This window comes from Podarcis tiliguerta (genome assembly GCF_965153285.1).
Source record: "Podarcis tiliguerta genome assembly, chromosome: 6".
Taxonomy (NCBI): Eukaryota; Metazoa; Chordata; class Lepidosauria; order Squamata; family Lacertidae; genus Podarcis; species Podarcis tiliguerta.
In genome coordinates this window covers 11449196-11471683 of record NC_139539.1, presented here as the reverse complement: position 1 = coordinate 11471683, position 22488 = coordinate 11449196, and the positions used below count along the sequence as shown (strand labels likewise).

The 22488-nt window shown below is 45.1% G+C and overlaps 1 protein-coding gene and 2 long non-coding RNA genes across 9 annotated transcripts in view; 1 reads left to right on the top strand and 2 right to left on the bottom strand.

Moving 5' to 3' along the window:
- CDH4 (cadherin 4) overlaps positions 1-22488 on the top strand; it is an 811352-nt gene that overhangs the window by 377617 nt on the left and 411247 nt on the right. The gene's annotated exons all lie outside the window — the stretch shown is intronic.
- The window catches only part of LOC310680777, a 446371-nt gene continuing 438807 nt past the window's right edge, over positions 14925-22488 (bottom strand). The window contains exon 3 of the long non-coding RNA XR_014512935.1: positions 14925-14939. This is a non-coding gene — a long non-coding RNA (uncharacterized lncRNA). The remainder of the gene's footprint in view (positions 14940-22488) is intronic.
- LOC310680765 lies at positions 15602-18271 on the bottom strand. Its single transcript, XR_014512922.1, has 3 exons — positions 18140-18271; positions 17284-17645; positions 15602-15690 (listed from the first exon to the last, which is right to left on the bottom strand). It is a non-coding gene; the product is annotated as an uncharacterized lncRNA (long non-coding RNA).

Here is a 22488-nt window from a genome sequence, read left to right as displayed (position 1 = left end):
TGTGGAACTCTTTCCCTACAGAGGTGCATCTCCACCGTTGGAGGCAGCAGTACCGTATTTCTGAATACCAGTTGCTGGAAACCACAGGAGAGAGTGCAAGGCAAATGGCTTACCAAAGCTGATTGGGTCCAATGCAGCATCTTTGAAACCGTAGCAAATTTGTGGGAGATCTAGTCATGGATTCATTTGTTTCTTTGTTTGTTTCCTGGTATTCATACACCACCCTTGGTAATCTTTATTCCAGGGAGCTTTTCAACGTAATTTAAAATAAAGCACAATAATAAAAAATATGCAATAAACCAATTAACAGGAGTGAACAAATAATATAATTAGCACAAATTGGATTAGCAATTCAACCACAAAGTAAACACTTCGATTCCATGGTTTAAAAATACAGCATCATGCTCTCAGTATTATTTTTAAATGCAAACTGTTACAACACCCAGTAGAATAAAAAGGTCTTAACCTAATGCCTGAAAGAGAATCCAGGGTGGACCAGGCGATCCTCATTGAGGAGGGAGTTCTGCAACCAGGGAATGGCAAAGATGGCAGTGCCCTCTTCTATGCTGCCACTTCCATGACCTCTGAAGTTGACAGCACTCTGAATAGGGTCTCAGTGCATGGATAGGTCAATATGTGTGACAGTTATCTTTAAGATTCCTGTGTCCCCAGCCCTGAAATACTTCAAAGGTGAGCACCAGCACACTGCGTTGAGCTCAGACCAGTAACCAGTACGGATCCCTCAAAACTGGTAGTGTGTGTTCCCACTGAGCTCTCCCAGTCAAAATTCTGGAGGCTGCATTTTGCACTAACCACAGCTTTCAAACTGCCTTCAAGGGCAGCCCCACAGACAATGCATTGCAGTAGTCTAAATGTGGCTGTCCCGTCAGCTTGTGAAGTTTGGCCTCTGTGTTACTCTGAAGAGAGGCATTTGCATGTATGTACCTTCTTGCAGCTTCTGATTGCAGAATACATTGTAGGATTGATGAAAAAGAAACATCCATTTGCAGCAGGTCTCCCTCCCGTTGATCTTTTCGCATTCCCAGCCCTCCTGCCACTTCTGAGTTCACCTCCCACGGTCTACTAATGATAGACCCTATTTCTGAAGCCCTGTGAGTTGCCAATGCCTTCCCTTTTCTGAAAAAAAGAGGAAGAAATCAAAGCAGGAATCCTCCAATGGCTTCATTCCACACCCAATAGTGCCAAGCTTTGTGACTGCACTGAACTGCAGCAGGGAGTCATGTGATTACTCACATTGCCAGTCCTACTGAAATCTAGATTTTAATTTGGTGCCGTTTGTTTGGCTGCTCCCATTATGCAACGTCTGCTAATAACATTGAGCGGCTCAGCCATGGTAACTTGTGAGAAGGCTTTCCATTATGCCAAAGTTTGAGGGTTTGTTGGTGTGCTGTGGCATCGTTTTTAGCGGAGCTCTCATTTATTTTCACCATAGGATGCAAATGAGAATCATGCATAAGGCATATGGCAATTTGCATAGTCAAAACATTGAGGAAACATTTACATTAATTCCCTCCGCATCTTTATGGAGAAGGCAAATATAGCCAACCGCCAAGCATTATAAATGTCTTATCATGTAGGAGGTACCAGGCCACAGTATAGATGTCTAATTGTTGTGGAGGTGCACAGCTTGCCCTCAGTTGATTAGTGACTGGTGCTCAGAATGCCAAGGTTGCAGGTTCAATCCCTGTATGGGACAGCTGCAGCTTCCTGAATTGAGGGTGTTGGACGATGATCCTCAGCGTCCCTTCCAAATCTACAGTTCTATAATTCTATGTGCTGCTCCTGCCTGCTTTAGATCCAAGGCTGTCTGCATTGTCTGAGGCAGCCTGAAGAGGAGGACATTTAGCCAAGCATGTTTACCAGACTGACTACAATCAGGAACTTTGAGCACTACTGTGGTGCAATGGCTAACAGGCTGAGCTGATTCCAATTGTGGGTCTGTCCTGAATTCTCAATTTGGTCTTAGGCCACTGGATGGGATCTTCAGGCCCAGGGACAGATTGCACCCTCCAGGTCTCTCTGCCTGGCCCCTGAGATGCTCTGCAAGCCACAAACTGCACCCTAGGCCATGGTCCTTCTCCACACTCTCCTTGAGTGCTTCTGTAGGTCCTTGGAATTGTCAGAATGCCTCTTGCATGCCTGCATGGGAGATGGAGAGATGAGAGGGTGTGTGCAGAAACCTCTGACTGCATACTGTATAAAGGTAAGGGTCACACGTGTTGCTCCACCCACTTTTGCTTCTGGCCCCGCCCACCTTCACCATGTGGTCCCTGGAAGGTTGCCCAAAAGGGATTGGGCTGGAAAAGTTCTCCACTGCTGTGTTAGGCAAACCATTGTCTGTCTCTTGTTCACAGCGTGCCTTCTGCAATATGGGGGTGGTTGTACGAACCTACTTTATGGGGTTGTTATAAAAGAAGGTAAAGGCAAAGGACCCCTGACAGTTAAGTCCAGTTGCAGTTAAGTTATTTCAGTTTATCTAGGTAGGTAAAAAAGGTACAGTACCCCTGGATGGTTAAGTCCAGTCAAAGGGGACTCTGGGGTTGCGGCGCTCATCTCGCTTTACTGGCCGATATTTGTCCGCAGACAGGTTTTCTGGGTCATGTGGCCAGCATGACTAAACCGCTTCCGGCACAACGGAACACCGAAACCAGAGCAGTGGACAGAAATACTGTTTACCTTCCCGCCGGAGCAGTACCTATTTATCTACTTGAACTTTTTGGCATGCTTTCGAACTGCTAGGTTGACAGGAGCTGGGACCGAGCAACGGGAGCTCACCCTGTTGTGGGGATTCGAACCGCCGACCTTCTGATCGGCAAGCCCAAGAGTCTCAGTGGTTTAGATCACAGCGCAACCCGCGTCCTGGGATTGTTATAAGCAGTATTGAAATAATGCATGAAGCTCCCTAGCCGTACAATCTTATATATGTCTCTTGGAAAGTCCTGTTGAACTCAGTGGTGCTTATCCCCAGTTAAGTGGGTTTAGGATCATAGCCTACAGCAATAAGTATTATTTCAGTTTTATTTTGTTATTGAGGGGGGGAAAACACCTATTCCTGTTGTACATGCCATTTTCATTTATTTCCGGAGCGATGCCTCTGAAATGTTTAGAAGCTCAAAATCAAACACAAATTTGCTACGTGCCAAGGATGACAAAGGTCCTGTGTTTTATTTTCTGTTGCAGATTTGTCTTTTTTCCCCCTCCCCACTCCCTCACCCATCACTGTGGAGGAAGCCAGAAACAGCATCATAAAAAAGATTGCATAAATACAGAGATAAAGCAACTGCAAACACTCTATTTCCCCCCCTTTCAGATTTCAGCTCTTTGGGGAAGATTTCTCATTAATGGTACCATGCACATTCCAAAGATTGCAAACACACAACGGTTAGAACCCAATGACGTATATATCCAGTAAACACTAGCTATTGACAAAGGCTGCAATCCAGTTCACAGTTACACACGCTTAAGCCCCATTTAAATAAGTGGGGCTTAAGCATGTTTAGCAACATCCTGGATTGAAGCCAAAGGCTCTTTTGCAAACAGGTTTAAAGATACCCACTGATCCTGTACTCATTGTGTCCTATATTAAATGTTGCTTTAATAAGGGGTTCTTTTAGGTGGTTTTGGGGGGTCCTCAGCCTCCTCCAGCTTCCATGTTGATAACAGTTATTTGATAGCATGCCCCAAATATTTATCTGCATAGTTGGGGCTGCAGTGACATCTGGAACCAGCTGTTTCCTCTCAAGATGACTGGATCAGCTGGCAGGTACACACCTGGGAGGTTTGCTGTTGGCATGTATAACTGCCACATGATCTGGACCATGAGACCTTATGGCAGCTACATCTGTGGAAGTGTGGGCTGCAGTTGTTGTTGTTGTTGTTGTTGTTGTTTGCAACCCATAGGAAGTGGTTCATCTGGCCAGACAGAAGGATCTGGTACTTATAGTTCTGTTGTTTCTGCATGGGTGTTCTGTTTAACTAACTTGCCCAATAACCAATGGCAGACTAACCACCTTCCGTGAATGGTTGTGTTCCAGAGCCATCTAAGCTAGGGCCCGTCTGTACTATACATTTTAAGTAGTATCATGCCACTTTAAACAGTCATGGCTTTCCTCAAAGACTTGCAGGAGTTGATTGGTTGATTTATATCCCACCTTTTCCCCTGATGGGACTCAAGGCATTGTGCGGTGGGGGGGCATTATAAGCAATCATTTTTTAAAACAACAAGAATTAAACTTTGATAGCATTAAAGCTATAAAGGTAAAGGTAAAGGGACCCCTGACCATTAGGTCCAGTCGTGGCTGACTCTGGGGTTGCGGCGCTCATCTCGCTTTATTGGGCGAGGGAGCCGGCGTACAGCTTCCGGGTCATGTGGCCAGCATAACTAAGCCGCTTCTGCCGAACCAGAGCAGCACAAGGAAACGCCGTTTACCTTTCCGCCAGAGCGGTACCTATTTATCTACTTGCACTTTGACGTGCTTTCAAACTGCTAGGTTGGCAGGAGCAGGGACCGAGCAATGGGAGCTCACCCCGTCATGGGAATTCAAACCACCGACCTTCTGATCGGCAAGCCCTAGGCTCTGTGGTTTAACCCACAGCGCCACTCGCGTCCCAACATTAAAGCTATATGCATGGGACAAAGAGAAGGGCCTCCCCTGAAGATCTCAAAACCCAGGCAGGTTTGTATGGGGTAATACAGTCTTTCAGAGAGCTTGGACCTAAGCTGTGTTGGACTTTATAGGTCATGAAAAGCACTTTGAATTGTGCCCAGAATCAGACTGGTAGCCGGTGGAGGTGTTCTAGCAAGGGAATTGTCTGCTTCCTATAGTCAGCCCTGGTCAGCAATCTGGCTGCAGCTCTTTGAGCCGGTTGAAGTATCTGAACGCTTTTCAAAGGCAGCCCCATGTAGAGCACATTGCGGAACCGCCTCTTCTGGTATGCCCTACAGAGGACCTTACGGTCTACTAACAACAACACCTTGAAGATCCTGGGCCCCAGGGAAATTAGAGTGGCCTCGACTAGAGCCATGGCCTTTTTGGCCGTGGCCCCGGCCTGGTGGAACGCTCTCCCACAAGAGACCAGGGCACTGCGAGATTTGACATCTTTCCGCAGGGCCTGCAAGATGGAGCTGTTCCACCAGGCCTTGAGGCAGGATGCAGTTTGACTTACTTTCCTTTGTATAAAACAAGCCCAAAGGAGGCCCCCAACTCACTCACAGGTCCTTGTATGATCAGTGGGAAAAGTTGGTCCTGTCAAGTATTAACCACTCTCAATTCCAACCTGATAATTGCCACTCGCCCAGATTTTAACTTGTCTGAATTAATTTTGAGATGTATTTTAATTGACTGATGTCTGTTTTTATGCAGATTGTGTTGTTTTTATGATGTTAGCCGCTCTGAGCCTGGACTTGGGCCGGGGAGGGTGGGAAACAAAATAATAATAATAATAATAATAATAATAATAATAACAACAACAACAACAACAACAACAACAACAACAACAACACAAAAAACCAGGGTGTAACTAGGGCATTGGTCACTGTGGCCAAATCAGGCATCTCAAGGTATGGGTGCAGCTTTGGCTGTGCCCCACCACAGAGACATGGGCATCCATGCTCAGGTCTGTGTCCTCAAACTGCAAACCTGTGTCTTCAGGGAGAGTGATATCCCATCCAGCACAGGCTGAATCCCTATTTCCTGTTCTGCCTTCTGACTGACCAAAAGCACCTCTGCTTTGTCTGGATTAAGTTTCAGTTTGCTCACACTCATCCAGCCCATTACTGATGACAAAATCTGGTTTAGAACCCAGATAGCTTCTTTGGGTATAGGTGGAAGGGAGAAATGGAGCTGCGTGTCAGCTGCATACTGGTGTCACCGAACCTCAAAACTCCGGACAGCATCTCCCAGGAGTTTCATGTAAATGTTACATATTGGGGAGGGGGGGGGACGGATGACAAAACAGAACCCCAAGGGACCCCACAGACCAATGACTAAGGAAAGGCATTGAACACGAATCTCCCAGCATCACCTTCTAGGTACTCCCTTCCAGGAAGAACCACTATAAATGGCTCCAAGTCCCATCCCAGTGAAGCAAGAAAGCCACCAAGAGTTCCAGAAGAACGAACAGGGACACACATTGTTCCTGAGTAAGTTATCCACCAAGAGTGGATTTCATGCTCTTTATTCAGCTCATAGTGGTGAGGAGGAATGGAAGTTCCCCCAAAATATCTGCTTTATATACATTATTTACACAATGGGCTGCACGTGATTGGCTAATTCCGGTATTCTCCTGTAGACCAATCAGGTTGTGGATTCACTTCCACCTGGAGCTGGATTGGGTGGCTCCTGCGGACCAATCATACTTCTGCATTGTTCTAGGACCAATCAGACTGCTGCATTGTTCTAGGACCAATCAGACTGCTGCATTCTGAATCCTATTGTTCTAGGACCAATCAGACTGCTGCATTTTGAATCCTATTGTTCTAGGACCAATCAGACTGCTGCATTTTGGATCCTATTCAACTCAAGTACATAACAGTGACCCAAGCCATCGCTGTCCCATAACTGTTGTTTGTTAGGGGTGCTCAAAGGTGTTAAGAGACCTGTATTCCCTTCAGAGAAGTGCAGTTCTTAGAGTTCCCTGGGAAGAGAAGATTGATTGTAAAATCACACTGGGAATTGTAGCTCTCTGAGGTTAGTGGCACCCTTAAAAAACACTACAATTCCCAGGATTCTTTGCAGAAAGCCAAAGTGGTGTGATATGGCTTTAAAGGCATAGTGCAAATGCGGCCTAACCAAAGGGTGTGGCATTAAATACTCCATAAGCTAACTTTCTGTTAATTAAACATGGCACAGTGGTATCGTTTTTACCAGGTCCTCTGATTGCAAAGAACAAGAGTTTCCTGTAGCATACGAATGATGCCGAAATGGCACAGAAATTGTGTCTTCATAATGCATAAGATGTGTCTTTGTATATCATGGATTCATGCATACACATGGTACTATCACTGACAAGAGACTCCCAGAGCTTCGTCTGCAAAGGGTGGATGGATTGGAAATATAAACAGATTTTTGGTGCTATTTATCTCTGGTGTTCAGTTCAGGGTTTTTGATGTGTTTCTATTTGTGTGTGTGTGTTGGCTTCCTCCCAGAAACGCTGAGGAATAATCTACAAAGCATTCAGCACGAGATCTTCAGAGCTTGCTGCGTAACAAATGTGTGTTTGTTTCTGAGCTTTTTACATGTTTCACACAACATTGTCTGTGGAAGGAACAGAAAGGGTTTCAAACAGGAGCAGCGCCGGCTTTCGCTTAAGCGTTTGCGACGCCGAAATGGAACTTGGATGACCTGAAACAACCCATTGTGTTCAATGCCCTGCCGTCACTCTCTCCTTCGGTTTCTGTATCATTCCTTGAATGCAAAATACATAGCGGTATAGATCACAATTCCTATGGGATGTGTTCTAGCAGAGCAGCTGTGTTAGTCTATAAAAAGAGACAGTCCTGAGACACCTGAGAGAGCGAGGCTATTTGAAATGTTACTGTTTCCTTCACTGAGATTAATTTCTGTCTAAAGAGAGGAGAGATCGGGGGGGGGGGGGATTTGATTCAGGCTGCATGTAAAGGAGAACCTGGTGAATTTTCAGTTTTCAAAATTGTTCAAGAGCTGAAGCACAGGCATTCTATGAAATCCTCACTTCTTGAAATTTCGCAAGGTCTGTTCCCCAGCGATATTGCACGTACAAAAATTCATATACCATAGTAAAGTGTGCATTAAAATGCATGTATAGGAGAAAATATCAAAAATACATTAAATTGATGGGAATTGCTTTGCCAAGCTACCAGGCAAAAGTATATACAAGCATATGCATGTTATGAGAAATTTGCACTGAAACGATGAATTTTCATGATGTCTCTCTTTTTAATGTAGAACTGCAAAAAGAAAAAAGAGAAGCTGAAAGAACCCAAAATTGGCAGATTTGCCCATTCCTAAACAAGAGAAAGAAGGAGAGAATATACCTTTAAAGCATATTCAAAGCACATTTTCCTCCTCAACAAATTATGGGAACTGCCGTTTATCCCTTACAAAATTTCATTTCCCAGAAATGCTTAACAAACTGCAGTCCCCACAATTCTTTGACAGGGGAAATATGCTTCAATGATGTAAAGGTATAATGCAGAGCTTTCCAAACGGTGTGTCACGACACGTTAGTGTGTCGGCTGCAGTGTGTAGGTGTGTCACGCGAATGCTCCCTGTGTTCCTCTTGGGCTGGAAAGGGGTTAGTTTAACTTCCAGTTTGCTAGTAAAACTGAATTACTGTGTTGCGAAATGATACATGTCTAAAAAGTGTGTCACCAACATGGAAAGCTCTGGTGCACAGCCACAGAGAAGAGTGAAGCCTCATCTGTGTGTTCCCCTTCCCCAAAGGAGAAATCCTCATGCCATCTATATCAATAGCTATAGCTATATCATATCTATCTATCTATCTATCTATCTATCTATCTATCTCTATCTATCATCTATCTTCTTCCTTGGTGATCACTCATAGCAGAGTAAGATTGTCTTCCATAAACACGGTTTTAACAATGAGTCTGTAAGTGACTGTGGAGGCCAATTCTGGATCCACACGTCCTTCCACAGTGGGAAAATTGGTTTCTGGGTCTTGGTCCACATTGATCACGATGTGGATTTACCAAGCGTGCCTTCCTCTTAGCACGTTTCTCCCTTGCGTCCTGAGTTCGTGTGTCTTCAAAGCCCATGACACCTTTGGTAAAGGCTGTTCTCCAATTGGAGAACTCACAGGCCAGAGCTTCCCATCTGTCGGTGTTTATACTACATTTTTAAATATTTGCCTTGAGAGAGTCTTTGAACCTCTTTTGTTGACCACCAGCATTACGCTTTCCATTTTTAAGTTTGGAATAGAGTAGTTGCTTTGGAAGATGATAATCAGGCAACCGAACAACATGACCAGTCCAACGAAGTTGATGTTGAAGAATCATTACTTATCTTTGCTTCTTCCAGTACACTGGTATTAGTTCACCTGTCTTCCCAAGTGATGTGTAATTTTTTTCGGAGACACCGTTGATGGAATCTTTTGAGGAGTTATTCAGTCATGTCTTCCTCTTACAGTTTTAGAAATCATTTAATGGGGAGTAGATATATGAAGACCTGGCCTTAAAAAAATTGTTCATCATTCTAAAAGGAAATATTTCACTAGCCTTTATTTTCTTCAGTTTTTTTTGGGGGGGGGAAGCTTCAAGGGAAAAACAGGGGGAGAAGTGGTTTGATTGGGTTTTGGGGAGGTGGGATTTTTCCTATCCCCCCCCCAGGAGTTCAGATCTCTAGGTGTGAGGCACATTTGATGGAAGGAGAGGGTCAAGTACCATTGCTCAAGTGGAACTCCTTGTGCTAAAAGGATGCCCTGGTTGGGTACCACATGTCATCACCATCATCACTGCCTTATTGCAGCATGAACTTTCCCTCTAAACCACAACCCTCACCATTCATTTCTAGCCCATAACACAGCTTATAAATGGCAGCATTGGGGACATTAAACAGAAACATGTGGCATCTGAGGTCATGGTTAGTTCTGAAGTTCATTCTTCCTTAGGAAATTTGGTTTATTAATAGATAATGGGGTTGTAAGAACTAGTGGGCTTTGTGTTGGAATGCCCAGTGGTTTTCGAGTAAATAAACTAACCCTGAAATTAAATGTTGTGCTTGCAATGATTTACCTTGCGTAATAATTAAATGTCTGCAGGTGCAACAGTTAAGCACCTTAAGATTCATTCCTTCTGCAAGCGAACTTTCTGGATGCAGCGGATCGATGGCGCCTTGGGTCTCATCACAGTATTGGTAATTAATAAGCCAGTTCATAATCATTACAGATGTTGGCTGTCAGATAGATACGGTGCTGCTCATCTTTTCTTTCCAAGTTGAAGATGATTAATTTTGTGTTTTCGCTTTTCCCATAAACACACAAGTGCATGAGCACACAAACACATACTGTTGTTATTTTAGAGTTTTCAAGCGAGAAATATATTCTGAAATTTGGAATAGTTTATCATTTATTTTCCTTAATTAAACCCACCATGTAATGGTTGTTTGACAGCTCTCGGGAAAAGCAGCAGCTTAGCTTCTAGGATGTGTGATATTTCTGCAGTTTTAACAGCTATAAACTTTGTGGGTCTCGTCCTCTTTCTCTCTCCTCCCACCTGCTCCTGAGTAGTGAAATGTACACATTTATAATGTTGGCATATTTTAAAATGATGGTTAACACATACACCATTTCCCCTCTGGAAATAACAGAGCATCCAGTTCATTGGTAAAGTTCACTGTATAACATTAAAAAACAACATAAATTTCAAATGACATTGATTATATTCGATTATGCTAATTATACTAATTGGACCAAGACTCTTCACAGGTAGTCTTTCAGCATAATGAAAAAGAACTTGAATTTTTAGGACTATTTTTCCCCCCAACCTCAAGTCTTTGAGCTTTGGGAGGTGGATGAAGCATATAATTTGCTGTCTGTGAAACTTTTGTCTGATTTCTGACAGATGTGGCTTTGCCATCTTAATGCAGTAATGGATTTTAGAACACTCAGTGATAGGTGATGAACACCCCACACGCCCAATTCAGGAACAGGATTGGTTTCAGCAAACTGAGTGATTTGTATTTGATTAATCCCAATGCTTATTCAGATTTCATCATGTTCACTATGACATGATCCAAAGTTTGATGGAGTCTGAAACTCCAGTCTTCTCTCCATGAGTTCCTAAATTCAGTTCTCTGGCTGCTGCTATGGTCATAGAGATAACTTTCCCCTTTTCCTTCATGGCATTTGAAGCATGGCTACAGCAGTATCTTATGCTCCAGGGACCCTGCAAAGTGAGATTTCCCCAAGTCATCCGATGTCCCTAGTTATGGATGTTGGACACCTTGAAAACAACATGTCCAAACTCCAAAGAAATTAAGAAAGACTTCCTTGCCTGCCTGCCACTGGTGATGCCACAGCAACAACTAGGAATTGGAGGAGTAGGAGATAGTTTTTCTCCAGCTTGGCTTGTAGCTCAAGGTTAGGAGAAGAATGAGGAAACTATGGCTGATAGCTGGAATATCCAATCTTAGAGCAGACAGTGAAATCAAAAGATGTAAGTAACTTCAGTTTATCAGTTTTAGTGAGCATCCTCTGATTATGAGTTATTTTGCGTCATGAATGAGCCAGCTTCCAGGGATGGTTTGCAGCTAGCTCCCACAGAAGGGTTGCTGCCAATTGAAGAAAGCAGTCAGGAACAGAGAGGGTTAACTGCCCTGCAGGATGAGCATTGGCTAGTGCCAACTCCCCCACTCCTTGGAATGCCGGCTGATAAGGGAATGGCGGAGAGCGAACGGGAACGCAGTCAACGCTTGCAGGAGGCACAAACAGGTGGGAAAGAGTTAAGAGACAGCCTCTCAGAGAATGGGGAAGAGAGGGAGCTAACCCCCTCAGACCAAGGTCTCGACTAATGGGAGGGCTGCATGATAGGAAGCAAAACAAAAGACATATAAAGCAAAAGTTCATTTGCTTCTGGTCTTGCCGGAAGCATTTTTCAGAAGGGTCATCATGATTGATGATGGCGGAGGCTATGTTAGAGCCGTCCGGAGTTATCTATTTTGTTTTGACAATAAATCATCATTTTAAATTAACTACGCTCACTGTGTTATCAGCCGGGGATTGGACTCCTGACATTTTGGATAGCAAGCTATCAAGCTATACAAACTCTCACAATGTCAATAGCACATGTTGGCTTCAAATCAGCAGCATCCAGTGTAAAGATTTGTCTTAGATTATTTGTCCATGGTTGGACGCACTAATTCTTCTGAATACCAGTTGCTGGAAACCACAGAAGAGGAGGATGCCCTTATGTTCAGGCCATGCTTGCGGGTTTGCCACAGGCATCTGGGTGGCCACTCTGAGAACAGGATGCGACACTAGTTGGGCTATTGGACTGATCCTGCAGGCTCTTCTTATGTTCTTATTTTCTTAGATTCCATAGTCCAGCTACCAAAACACTAGTGAGGCATCTCTCATATACTCTCTAATTGCCCTTATCAGAATGACTTAGTTGAGCCAGTGTGGTGTAGTGGTTAAGAGTGGTAGTCTCGTAATCTGGTGAGCCAGGTTCGATTCCCCACTCCTCCACATGCAGCTGCTGGGTGACCTTGGGCCAGTCACACTTCTCTGAAGTCTCTCAGCCTTACTCACCTCACAGAGTGTTTGTTGTGGGGGAGGAAGGGAAAGGAGATTGTGAGCCGCTTTGAGACTCCTTTGGGTAAGGATAAAGCGGGATATCAAGTGCGAACTCTTCTTCTTCTTCTTAATACAGCCAAGCTTCCAAGCCCTGCTTGATTTCCAGTTGGAGAATGCAAATTGGGACAACGAAGAAAATCTAGCAACAAGTGTTTTCTGTCTCTTTCTTGACCTCTTGTTTGCATTCATACTGCAGAGAGATTTTTCTTTTTTCTTTTTTGGTATGGTAATCGCTTTTCAATACTGGAAGAAATTAGAAGCAAACAAAGAGCACAAATATAATCTTTTCTTGTCTGGTAATACCAGCACTCAAATTAATATGAGTAAACATAAGTGCTTTTTTCGCTCCGTGTTCCGTGCTAGGAAGGAGTGCCACAAACACCTACCTTGCCTTCTGTAGAGATGCAAAGCTTTTGAATGTTTGAGTTATGCACACAAGGTGCATTGGAGAGAGAGAGCAGATTCAAGGTAAATCAAAAGTTTGTATTGATTTCTGCAAGGGGAAGGGAAATGAACCAAACGCCGCAAAGGGTTGTTTGAATCACTTTTTGTTTTATGATCCTCTTCACCAGTGTGAAAATTACACTGGATAATACCCAGAGCGCTTCTTTGTGTGATAAATTAACCAGTTTATTTATTTCCCAAAGGTCCACTTTATTGCCCCGGAATGAGTTGATGTTCATATGGCACTCAACATTATTTGATACTTTGGTTGCCTTAAACAACTCAGATATCTTATTTCTAAGTGCCCTTGAACAATCAGGCTTTGAACTCCAATAGCTGCTGTTCCCTACGGCATATGACCTTGCTCACGTACAGATTTTACACCAACACAAATGTATCCATCTTGCAGCTGAAGTTTGATGTATACATAGTTTAATCCTAGTTCAAATTGCCAAAGGCTAATAGAGTTCTTCAAGTTAGTTATGTCTGAAACCCGTTCTTACTTGGAGAACCTTGGTTTAATATCATAGCATAAAGAGAGGTGAGAAATGAGAGGCTGTAGGCATTGGGTTGATGTTGACCTTACATAATAAGTGCCTGCTGGATCACACCAATGGCCTAGGTTGACCAGCATCCTGTTTCTTACAGTGGCCAACCCAATGCCTATAGAAAGCATGCAAGCAGGACCTGAAAGCAACAACAATCTGCCCACCAGCAACTGATATTCAGAAACATACCACATCTGACTGTAGAGGTAGAACATAGCCATCTGGATTAGTAGCCATTAATAGCCATATTCTCTAAAGCAGTGTTTCCCAAACTTGGGTTTCCAGCTGTTTTGGACCACTCCCATCATCCCTAGCTAGTGGGACCAGTGGTCAGGGATGATGGGAATTTTGGGAAACCCTGCTCCAATGATGTTCCTGCTCCTTTAAAGCCACCCAAGCTGATGGCCATCACTGCCTTTTGACAAGCACAATGGCCATCCTGCAATACTGGTGGCTTATTTTCTTCTGGGCCCAATTCAAGCTACCCAACTTTGTGGTTTAAGCCAGTCAAGCTGTTTCAATCTCCAGGAGAGGCTCTTACAGTGCCATCTCCCTCTGTGTTGCAGGAGGGCCTTCTCTGTAATGGCCCCCAAATTGTGGAGCTTGGTCATGATGGGGAATGTGCAGGGCTATAGCATGCAAGGAGGGGATTGCTCTTTCTTTCCCATTCTGGTCCCCGCCCCCCATTAAAAGATCACCCCTTCCCGACACTACTCTTTGCTCCTAAAGCTGAAATTTTAAGTAACTAAATAACATATCTGGAGGATATAGCAGAAGAATATGGGAAGATGCCTTATACTTAGTCCAACCACTGGTCCATCCAGCGCAGTATTGCTTGCACTGACTGACAGTGGCTCTCAGTGGCTTTCAGACAGAGAATACACCTGGGACGTACCTGGAGATGCCCAGGGCCACCAGGAGATGGTGGAAGCAGAACAAGGGAGAAAGGGTTACATCCCCTTCCCCATATGCTGCGATGTCAATCCAGTGTGTCACCCCTCATTGACTTTGGTTAAAAAAGAGCCTGCCCTGCTCTGAGCATCCTAGTTGAGACGCGGTGGTGCAACACGTAGCGTTGAAGGTGCTCCTTAGTCTGGAAGGACAACCCACCGTTTTCCAGTTTCAGTTTGGCCCCCAACTCCCCACCTGGTTCCTAAATTGGGTCCAACCAGTGGCATATGGTTGCTGCTGGGGAACCCAAACCACGTAGGTGTCCTGCGGTTTCAGTGGTGGGGAGTGAGCACTGTTCTGGTGAGCTTCCTAGAGACAGGGAGGGGGAAAAACCTATGCTGCCTTTTAGGAGATAGAGATGAACTCCTCTTCTGGCCTCTTAACACCCCAGCCTAAGAAGATAACTCCCCAGAACGACAAGATTTTGAGTCTGCTTCTGCTGACACAGATAGAGCAAAGACCTCCTGACAAACATCACATCACTTCTCTGTAGACAGCAGGCATCACTCCTTATGTTCCTGGAGATTTAATACTTCCTAGAGACATTTGATTGGCCACTGTGAGAACAGGATGCTGGACTAGATGGTCCTTTGGCCTAATCCAGCAGGGGTATTCTTATGTTCTTCATAGAACCATAGAATTGTTGAGTTGGAAGGGATCCTGAGGATCATCTAGTCCAACCCTCTGCAATGGAGAAATATGCAGATATCCCATACAGGGATTGAGCCTGCAGCCTTGGTGTTACCAGCACCATCCTCTAACCAACTGAGTTATCCAGATCATTTACAGCTGATCTTCCCTGATTCTTCAGTCTGACCACTTCCCCCTATCTGTATTTTGACTTTTTTCAGTGGGGACTTAACAAAAAACAAAAATAAAACAAAAGCTAGCATTCCCTCCCCCCGGGTGGGGGGATGTTAAAGCGTGTATCTCATTTTTGACAGCTATATGAGCACAAAAAGTCTCTCAAACATTTTAAATCAATTTTCTTTGCACTCTTATGATTCAAACCCCACAGAATGGCTTCCTTTCAAGTTTGCTTGTATGCCAATTTTCAGCCCAAGGGGGATTTTTATGGCTTGAAATAGGGCTTTGTAATGGGGAAGCTTGACAGATCCGTTACTATTCTGACACTTGGTGTGATGTTTTAATATATAGGATGATATTGACTCTTGTTTTAATAAACCGTTTTGCACAGAACAGAAGGAGACATTTCTGTATTGTTAGTCAACATCTGAATTGGGGCGTAGAGGCAACATAGTTTTGTTTTTTTAATCAGTTCCTTAGATGCACTGATTTTCACGATGCCCGCAAAATCTTCAACATGCAACAGAATGTAGACACAGCCCCCTCCCCCCCTACCCCGGAAACTTGCAACTAACCAGCATTAGTATCAGTATCCCAATGCCATCCTGATGAGATGGGTTTTGAATACCTTTGGGAAAGTTAAAAAGAAAAAGAGTATTGCTGCGCCAAATCTTCCCATTCAAACAATTTCTGAGAATTTTGTGGGGTAAAGAAGGCCCTTTTAAAACCTTCTTCAACCATAGCAATTTCCTCAGCAGTAAAAAGCCAAACCTTTAGGTTTCCCCCCTCATGCCTGTCTGAAGTCCTAATATAATGATATTTGGGATGCATTTTAGAGTTTCTTTCTCTTTCACCGTGATTCCAACCAATCAGTGATCACAGGATGAATGTGGTGGTGACATTCACCAGGTAGCCAATCAGATTTGTCCTGATGATGGGGAGGATGAGCAGAGCTCACTCTCACTGCCCTCACTGTGCATGGGTGGCAGGGGGAAAGTGTTCCAGTTGCTGAGGCTATTGGGCCAGCACTCCACGCCTTGCTAGACTGCACTGGCCATTTTGTTGCCTGCCAGCACTGCAGGCCAAGACCTCCATAACCTGGTCCTGGTCTAGTTGCACAAAATGGCGATGGGAATGTGCACTTGAAGGATCACTGAATGTGCATCCCATTAAAAGGCGTTCAGTGCAGCTCAACACCATTGCATTTCAATGCATAGCCAACTGTGAATGTCAACCATCCAGACCATATTATGAGATGGGCATCCTCATCTGCTTTCTGCTGAATGTCAGGAGGATGCAACTAATTTGCGGTGAGAGAGTATCAGCAAGGTTGCTGGGTTTTTTAAATGTCCTTGCCTACGTGTGTACACAGATTCATGTGCATGTATCAACCCAATGAGCGCATGTATTCTTGGGTCTTTAGTACAGGGTCACGGTACACCATGGGGCAAGTTGCTGTTATGCTTGGAGGTTAATTCACGGTCAGACAAGCGACTCAGGGTTTGCCCTACCATTAGGCAGAGTGAGGCAACCGCCTTAGGCTGGAGATGCTTGGGGCAGCAATATCAGCTCCTTATGAGCCCCAGCCATGTTTTTCTGTTATACGATGCATAATATCATCCTGTAACCATGAGGAAGCTGCCAATTCAGTTAGCTTCTGTGCATGGAATTAGGAGACACTATCATATTGTTCTTCACTGTAGGCATTAAGACACTGCAAGAGATGTATACCTTAGCAAACACTTATTTTGCCTCTTTTTAAAGGGGTGTAAAAGAGGTGTAAAAAAGAGAAGCGGGTGGCGCTGTGGTCTAAACAACAGAGCCTAGGGCTTGCCGATCAGAAAGTCGGAGGTTTGAATCCCTGCGACGGGGTGAGCTCCTGTTGTTCGGTCCCTGCTCCTGCCCACCTAGCAGTTCGAAAGCACATCAAAGTGCAAGTAGATAAATAGGTACCACTCCGGCGGGAAGGTAAATTTCTGTGCACTGCTCTCGTTCGCCAGAAGCAGATTAGCCATGCTGGCCACATGACCTGGAAGCTGTACGCTGGCTCCCTTGGCCAATAAAGCGAGATGAGCGCTGCAACCCCAGAGTCGTCCGCGACTGGACCTAATGGTCCCTTTACTTTTACCTTAGCATATGCAAACCTCTGTGTCTTTCTTTTTTGCCCATGTGTAATAGCTATCCTTGGGTTTGATGTTAAATGCATAAGAGCAAAACTCACACAAAAGTTGGCAACCCTGCTGAGCTGTCTCCGCTAGGCCAAATGACATCTCCTTGGTCCCACTCAAGCTTTGGTGGAGGAGAGGGATCTTTCTTCCGAAGGCTCTCTACTCCCACCTAAGCCCTGATTTTCACTGTGCATTCATATGGTTGGAGCGACGGCTGGCTGTTCGCTCGGAGCTGCCTCCCCTCTCCGCAGCTACGCACCGTTGATTTACTGAGGTTGTACCAAGGAATTCCCATCAGCAGGTGATTGAGAATGTCCAGGTTTTGCTTTTCAATTAATTGTGAAACAATCTGTTGTCAACATTCCCCGCAGACAGGGAGACTTTGCCATTCAGAACAAATGTGATGAATGCGGACCTACAAAGAGATGGGGGGAAGAAAAGCTGTAATGAAATTCAAGCTGAACTGAACTGGAGAGGGGGGGAAAAGGGCAGCGGCGGGAAAGGAGGCAGTGCAAAAGAATGGGCACATTCAGATTGTGGATGAATAAAAAGGGGGCTTGATGAATCCTTTAATTTAAGTCGGCAGGCTGGCTATTGAGCTCTGAGAGATTTGGCACAGGCCTGGAATAATGTAACCTCCCAAAGTACAAACCTCCATAAATTAGTTGCATCGGGGGTGGGGGCAGGGTGTGTGTGGATAGGCGAACACTATTGGTTGAAAAGTGGATGCCAATCTCCATACATGTGCAAATGTGAGTTAGTTTTGTATATGCTGTAAATTTAGGAGCATATGTAAAAATCCAATTCCCAAGCTGCCATTGATTATTTCCTCCGCCATCAGTATGCTCAGCAGTTTGCAAAGCCGAAGAGAAGCCCCTGTTCCCGATCTAAACTTAGGCACAGTGCAACCTGATGCAGCCAGATGTTTTGGGACTGCAGCTCTGCACGGCCCCAGACGACGCAGCTGTGCTGTCTGGGGCTGATGGGAATGGAGACCAAAAACTCTTGAGGTTGAGGAAGGCTGACCCTGGTGAGTCCAAGGTCACATTCAAACCATATATCTCAAGTGGCATCATACCACTTTAAACAATCATGGCTTCCCCCAAAAAATTCTGGGAGCTGTGGTTTGTTAAGGGTGCTGAGCGTTGCTGGGAGACTGTAATTCCCATCACAGAGATAGAATTCCCAGAGGGGTTTCACAATCAATCCCTCTTCCCAGGCAACTCTATAGCTCTGTGGGGGGGGGGGGGACAAGAGTCTCCTAACAACCCTCAGCACGTTTTACAGCTCCCAGAATTCTTTGGGGGGGGGGAGCCCTGACTGTTTAAAGTGACAGCGGCCATGGCGTGCAGAGTGCCCTCGACCTTGCGCCTCTTTTCCCAGCTTGGGCTGGCAGCAGCCCTGGCATACAGAGCAGGCTGAGCCCGAGCCGTCCATGGCCCTACTCTGTGGGTTCTTTTCTTTTTCCTTTTCTTTTTTGAAAAAATAAATAAATAAGGGAGTTCTAGTTTCAAAGGAAGGCTGTGGTTTGCCTATTGTTTCAAAATGTGTGGATCTGGTTAGCCTGACGTTAAATGCAAACTGTGAACTGCCTTGAGACCTCCAGGTATAGGGCAGCATATAAATTCTAGCAGCAGCAGCAACAACAACAACAACAACAACTGGATGGAAATTCTGCCCCAGGTATCCCTCAGAGAGAACCTGGCCTACGTTGAACACATTTGAGAAATCAGTTCCTGCTACATGGGAATAAACTGGTTATTACCCTGGTAGGAGGCAAATACCTTTTGCACTCCTCTTTAGGTAAAAGGTAAAGGACCCCTGGACAGTTAAGTTCAGTCAAAGGCAACTATGGGGTTGCGGTGCTCATCTCTCTTTCAGGCCGAGGGAGCCGGTGTTTGTCCACAGACAGCTTTCTGGGTCATGTGGCCAGCAGGACTAGATTGCTTCTGGCACAACGGAACACCGTGGTGGAAACCAGAGTGCACGGAAATGCCGTTTACTTTCCCGCCGCAGCATTACCTATTTATCTACTTGCACTGGTGTGCTTTCAAACTGCTAGGTTGGCAGGGGCTGGGACAGAGCAACAAGAGCTCACCCCATCGCGGGGATTTGAACCACCGACCTTCTGATCAGCAAGCCCAAGAGGCTCAGTGGTTTGGACCACAGCACCATCCATGTCCCTTGCACTCCTCTTTATTGCTACCTCGAATATTCAGGTAGATGAGGTTCAGCTCGCATGAGAAATATACATATGCTTGTGGGAACCTACCTACCTGGAACTTTGGCATGTAGTAGAACATTGGCCACCCATGTAGCACCCAGAGATGTGCATGTGTTCAGTGAGGCTTTTCCTGGCACCCGAAAGGCCCTTGACCCTCCCCCTGAAAGTCACATTCTGTTGTTGTCAATATAAAGTAGGTTGCAGTGGATGAATGGTGCTGGCAACAATATATCTGTTATGGAAATGTGCCCACAGGGGTAGAGGGAGGAGATTTCAGTAGTCAGGGAGGTCAGTATGCACTAGCAAATTTTTATTTTATGTAAAAATAGCATATTAAGTGCACAAAAGCAGTTTTCTTCTCACATTATGCCATTTGTATCTTTCACTTTTCAAATGATAGAGTGCTTATTCCTGCTGAGAAATTAAAAACCGTCTAGGAGATGACTCTATTGTTTGCTTTCCCCTTTAACAGCAGATATATATGGAAATCTATAGTTATTACTTGGGGTTTTTTAATACCTGCATAAATGTAAGCGCTGTGGAGGGTTGGGCTTTTTAATTAAAATTTATAAATGAAATAATATTGGAACAAAAAAGATCTAATTGTATAACAGAGGCATAATAATTAAAATTAATTCTGTGGAGCTTGCTTGCCTTCTTGCTGTGACTGTTTGCTCATACATCAATATTACTGTTCACTGGAACCGTTTAGGATTTTGGCCAAACAATTCCTTCATAATCAACAGCGAAATACAGATGAATATATATTTCTAAGCAGTTCAAAAAAATGCAGGTCTCCCCCCTTCCTTCTTTCTTTCTCTCTCCCTCCCCCCTCACTTTCCCTCCCCTTTCTCTCTCTTTTTAAGGAGAAAAGAGACATAATTTGTGTTCACAGCAGGGGAAGGTGGAATAGGGGTGGATGAACCTGTCTCTTTCTGGTCCGTGTTGCTTTTGAACGTTTTTACCCATAATTCCATTCTGTTCTGTATTCACCAGCATTTTTTTTTAAAAAAAAACCCTTCAAAATGTGTATAAATGTGTGTTTTCTCTCATAATGTGGATTTAAATGTAAGTTTTCTCTCAAAAATTGATTGGAAAGGTCTTTCATGTGTATATCTGTGCTGATGAGAACCACATTGCCATGTTTGGAAAAATGGGGAGTTTGGTGGGCAGCTAAATTCTGATCTGCACAGGGGTGGATCAGATAATAATAATAATTTATTATTTATACCCCACCCATCTGGCTGGGCGGCTTCCAACAAAACATTAAAATACAGCAATGCATCAAACATTAAAAGCTTCCCTAAACAGGACTGCCTTCAGATGTCTTCTAAAAGTCTGGTAGTTGTTGTTCTCTTTGACATCTGGTGGGAGGGCATTCCACAGGGCGGGTGCCACTACCGAGAAGGCCCTCTGCCTGGTTCTCTGTAACTTGGCTTATCGCAGAGAGGGAGATCATTTTGCATAGGGATTCACAAAGATTGAATTCCTCAGATGTTTGCCATACTCACGAGAAGTCAACTCCTACAACCATATTTGGCATAGAGACAAAAGCGACTCACTAGGTGTGGCCCACTCACTTCCTGTGGAGTCAGCCATGGGACTCCTCATTAAAGGAGGGCCTGGAGGCCTTGGCCTTACACCAAACCCTGGGTCAGACTCAATTAGGGGAAGAGGAGCCAGGATCCTGCAACAAGGCTGAGGAGGAGCCATCCATACCCCCAAGATGAGTTCATCCTCTGTCATCAAGGCTGATCAGGTCCTCAGCCAGACAGAAAGGTGGCCCTGTAAATGTGCCATGGATACCTGGCCCATTTGGTGTCCAACCACAGGCAAGGATTCCTAAGACATCACTCCTCAGGAGTAAAGGACTGGTCTTGGATACAGGGCATCCTTGCAAGTGGGGTGCTGTTGTTTCCCAGGCGGAAGAGAGGAGGCGCTAGATGGTAAGGAGGTGGATGCCATCCAAATGCACTGTTGGAGCCAACCTCCATGCACCATGAGAACTTCCCTGCCACCTCTCCCTCCTGGTAAGCAACGTTGACCCACCTGCTGGGAAGATACAGTAGCAGCTGCACCACAGCCCCTTCTGCACACAGCTCCCCATCAGTCGCTAGACTAGAGAAATGCCTTTTCCCCAGGCACAAAATGTTGCTGCTTCTATTAAGTGCTTAGCTTTGTAAACGTGCTAGCGGTTTCAGTGCCAGACAGACCAGTGGCGTAGCGTGGGGGTGCGGGGGGAGGCGGCCGCACCGGGCGCAACATCTGGGGGGGGCGCGCTCGCACTCGCAGCTCTCTGCCCCTACCTGGCTCACTCACTCTCTCTCACTGCAGTGCTGGCTGTGCGAATCCGATCCGAGCCGCCAGGTCGCCGCCCACTGTGGAGGGGAGGGTGCCAGGCGTGCGGTGCGGTGCGGAGAGAGAGCGAGGGACTATCTGGGGGAGGGACAGTGCAGCGGGGCGGGCGCAAATTACTTGCCTTGCCCCGGGTGCTGACAACCCACGCTACGCCACTGAGACAGACCAAAGATCTGACACTGCATAAAGCAGCAACTTCTGTTCTCACACGTTTCTGGTACCATCCCTTTTTCATAAATTTAATATAAATTTATATTATAAATCATAAATTAAAATACTTAGGGATGTGAAAACAGCAAGGCTGTCTTTCAGTAGAGCACGAGACTCTTAAATCTCCGGGTTGTGAGTTTGACCAAAGATTCCTGCGTTGCAGGGTCGACTAGATGGACTTGGTGTTCCCTTCCAATGCTACAATTCTCTGAAATCTTTCATCTCTGCCTCTCTTTTCTTCCTCTTTTAGCCCTTAGCCTTCCCCCCTGTGTGTACCTGGCAAGGAAGCAGGTCATCAGAAAGCCTAGCAATTTTCACCTCAAAAGGGATGTCAGATCTAATGTTCCAGGTGAACATCCACGTCTTTCTTAAGACCTCATTATCTCAAGAACATGCGGGCCAACTCCAAGAGCTTTCTATTTTTAATATTTGTCTGTCAGTGTCCGATCCGAGACCTCTTTTGTAT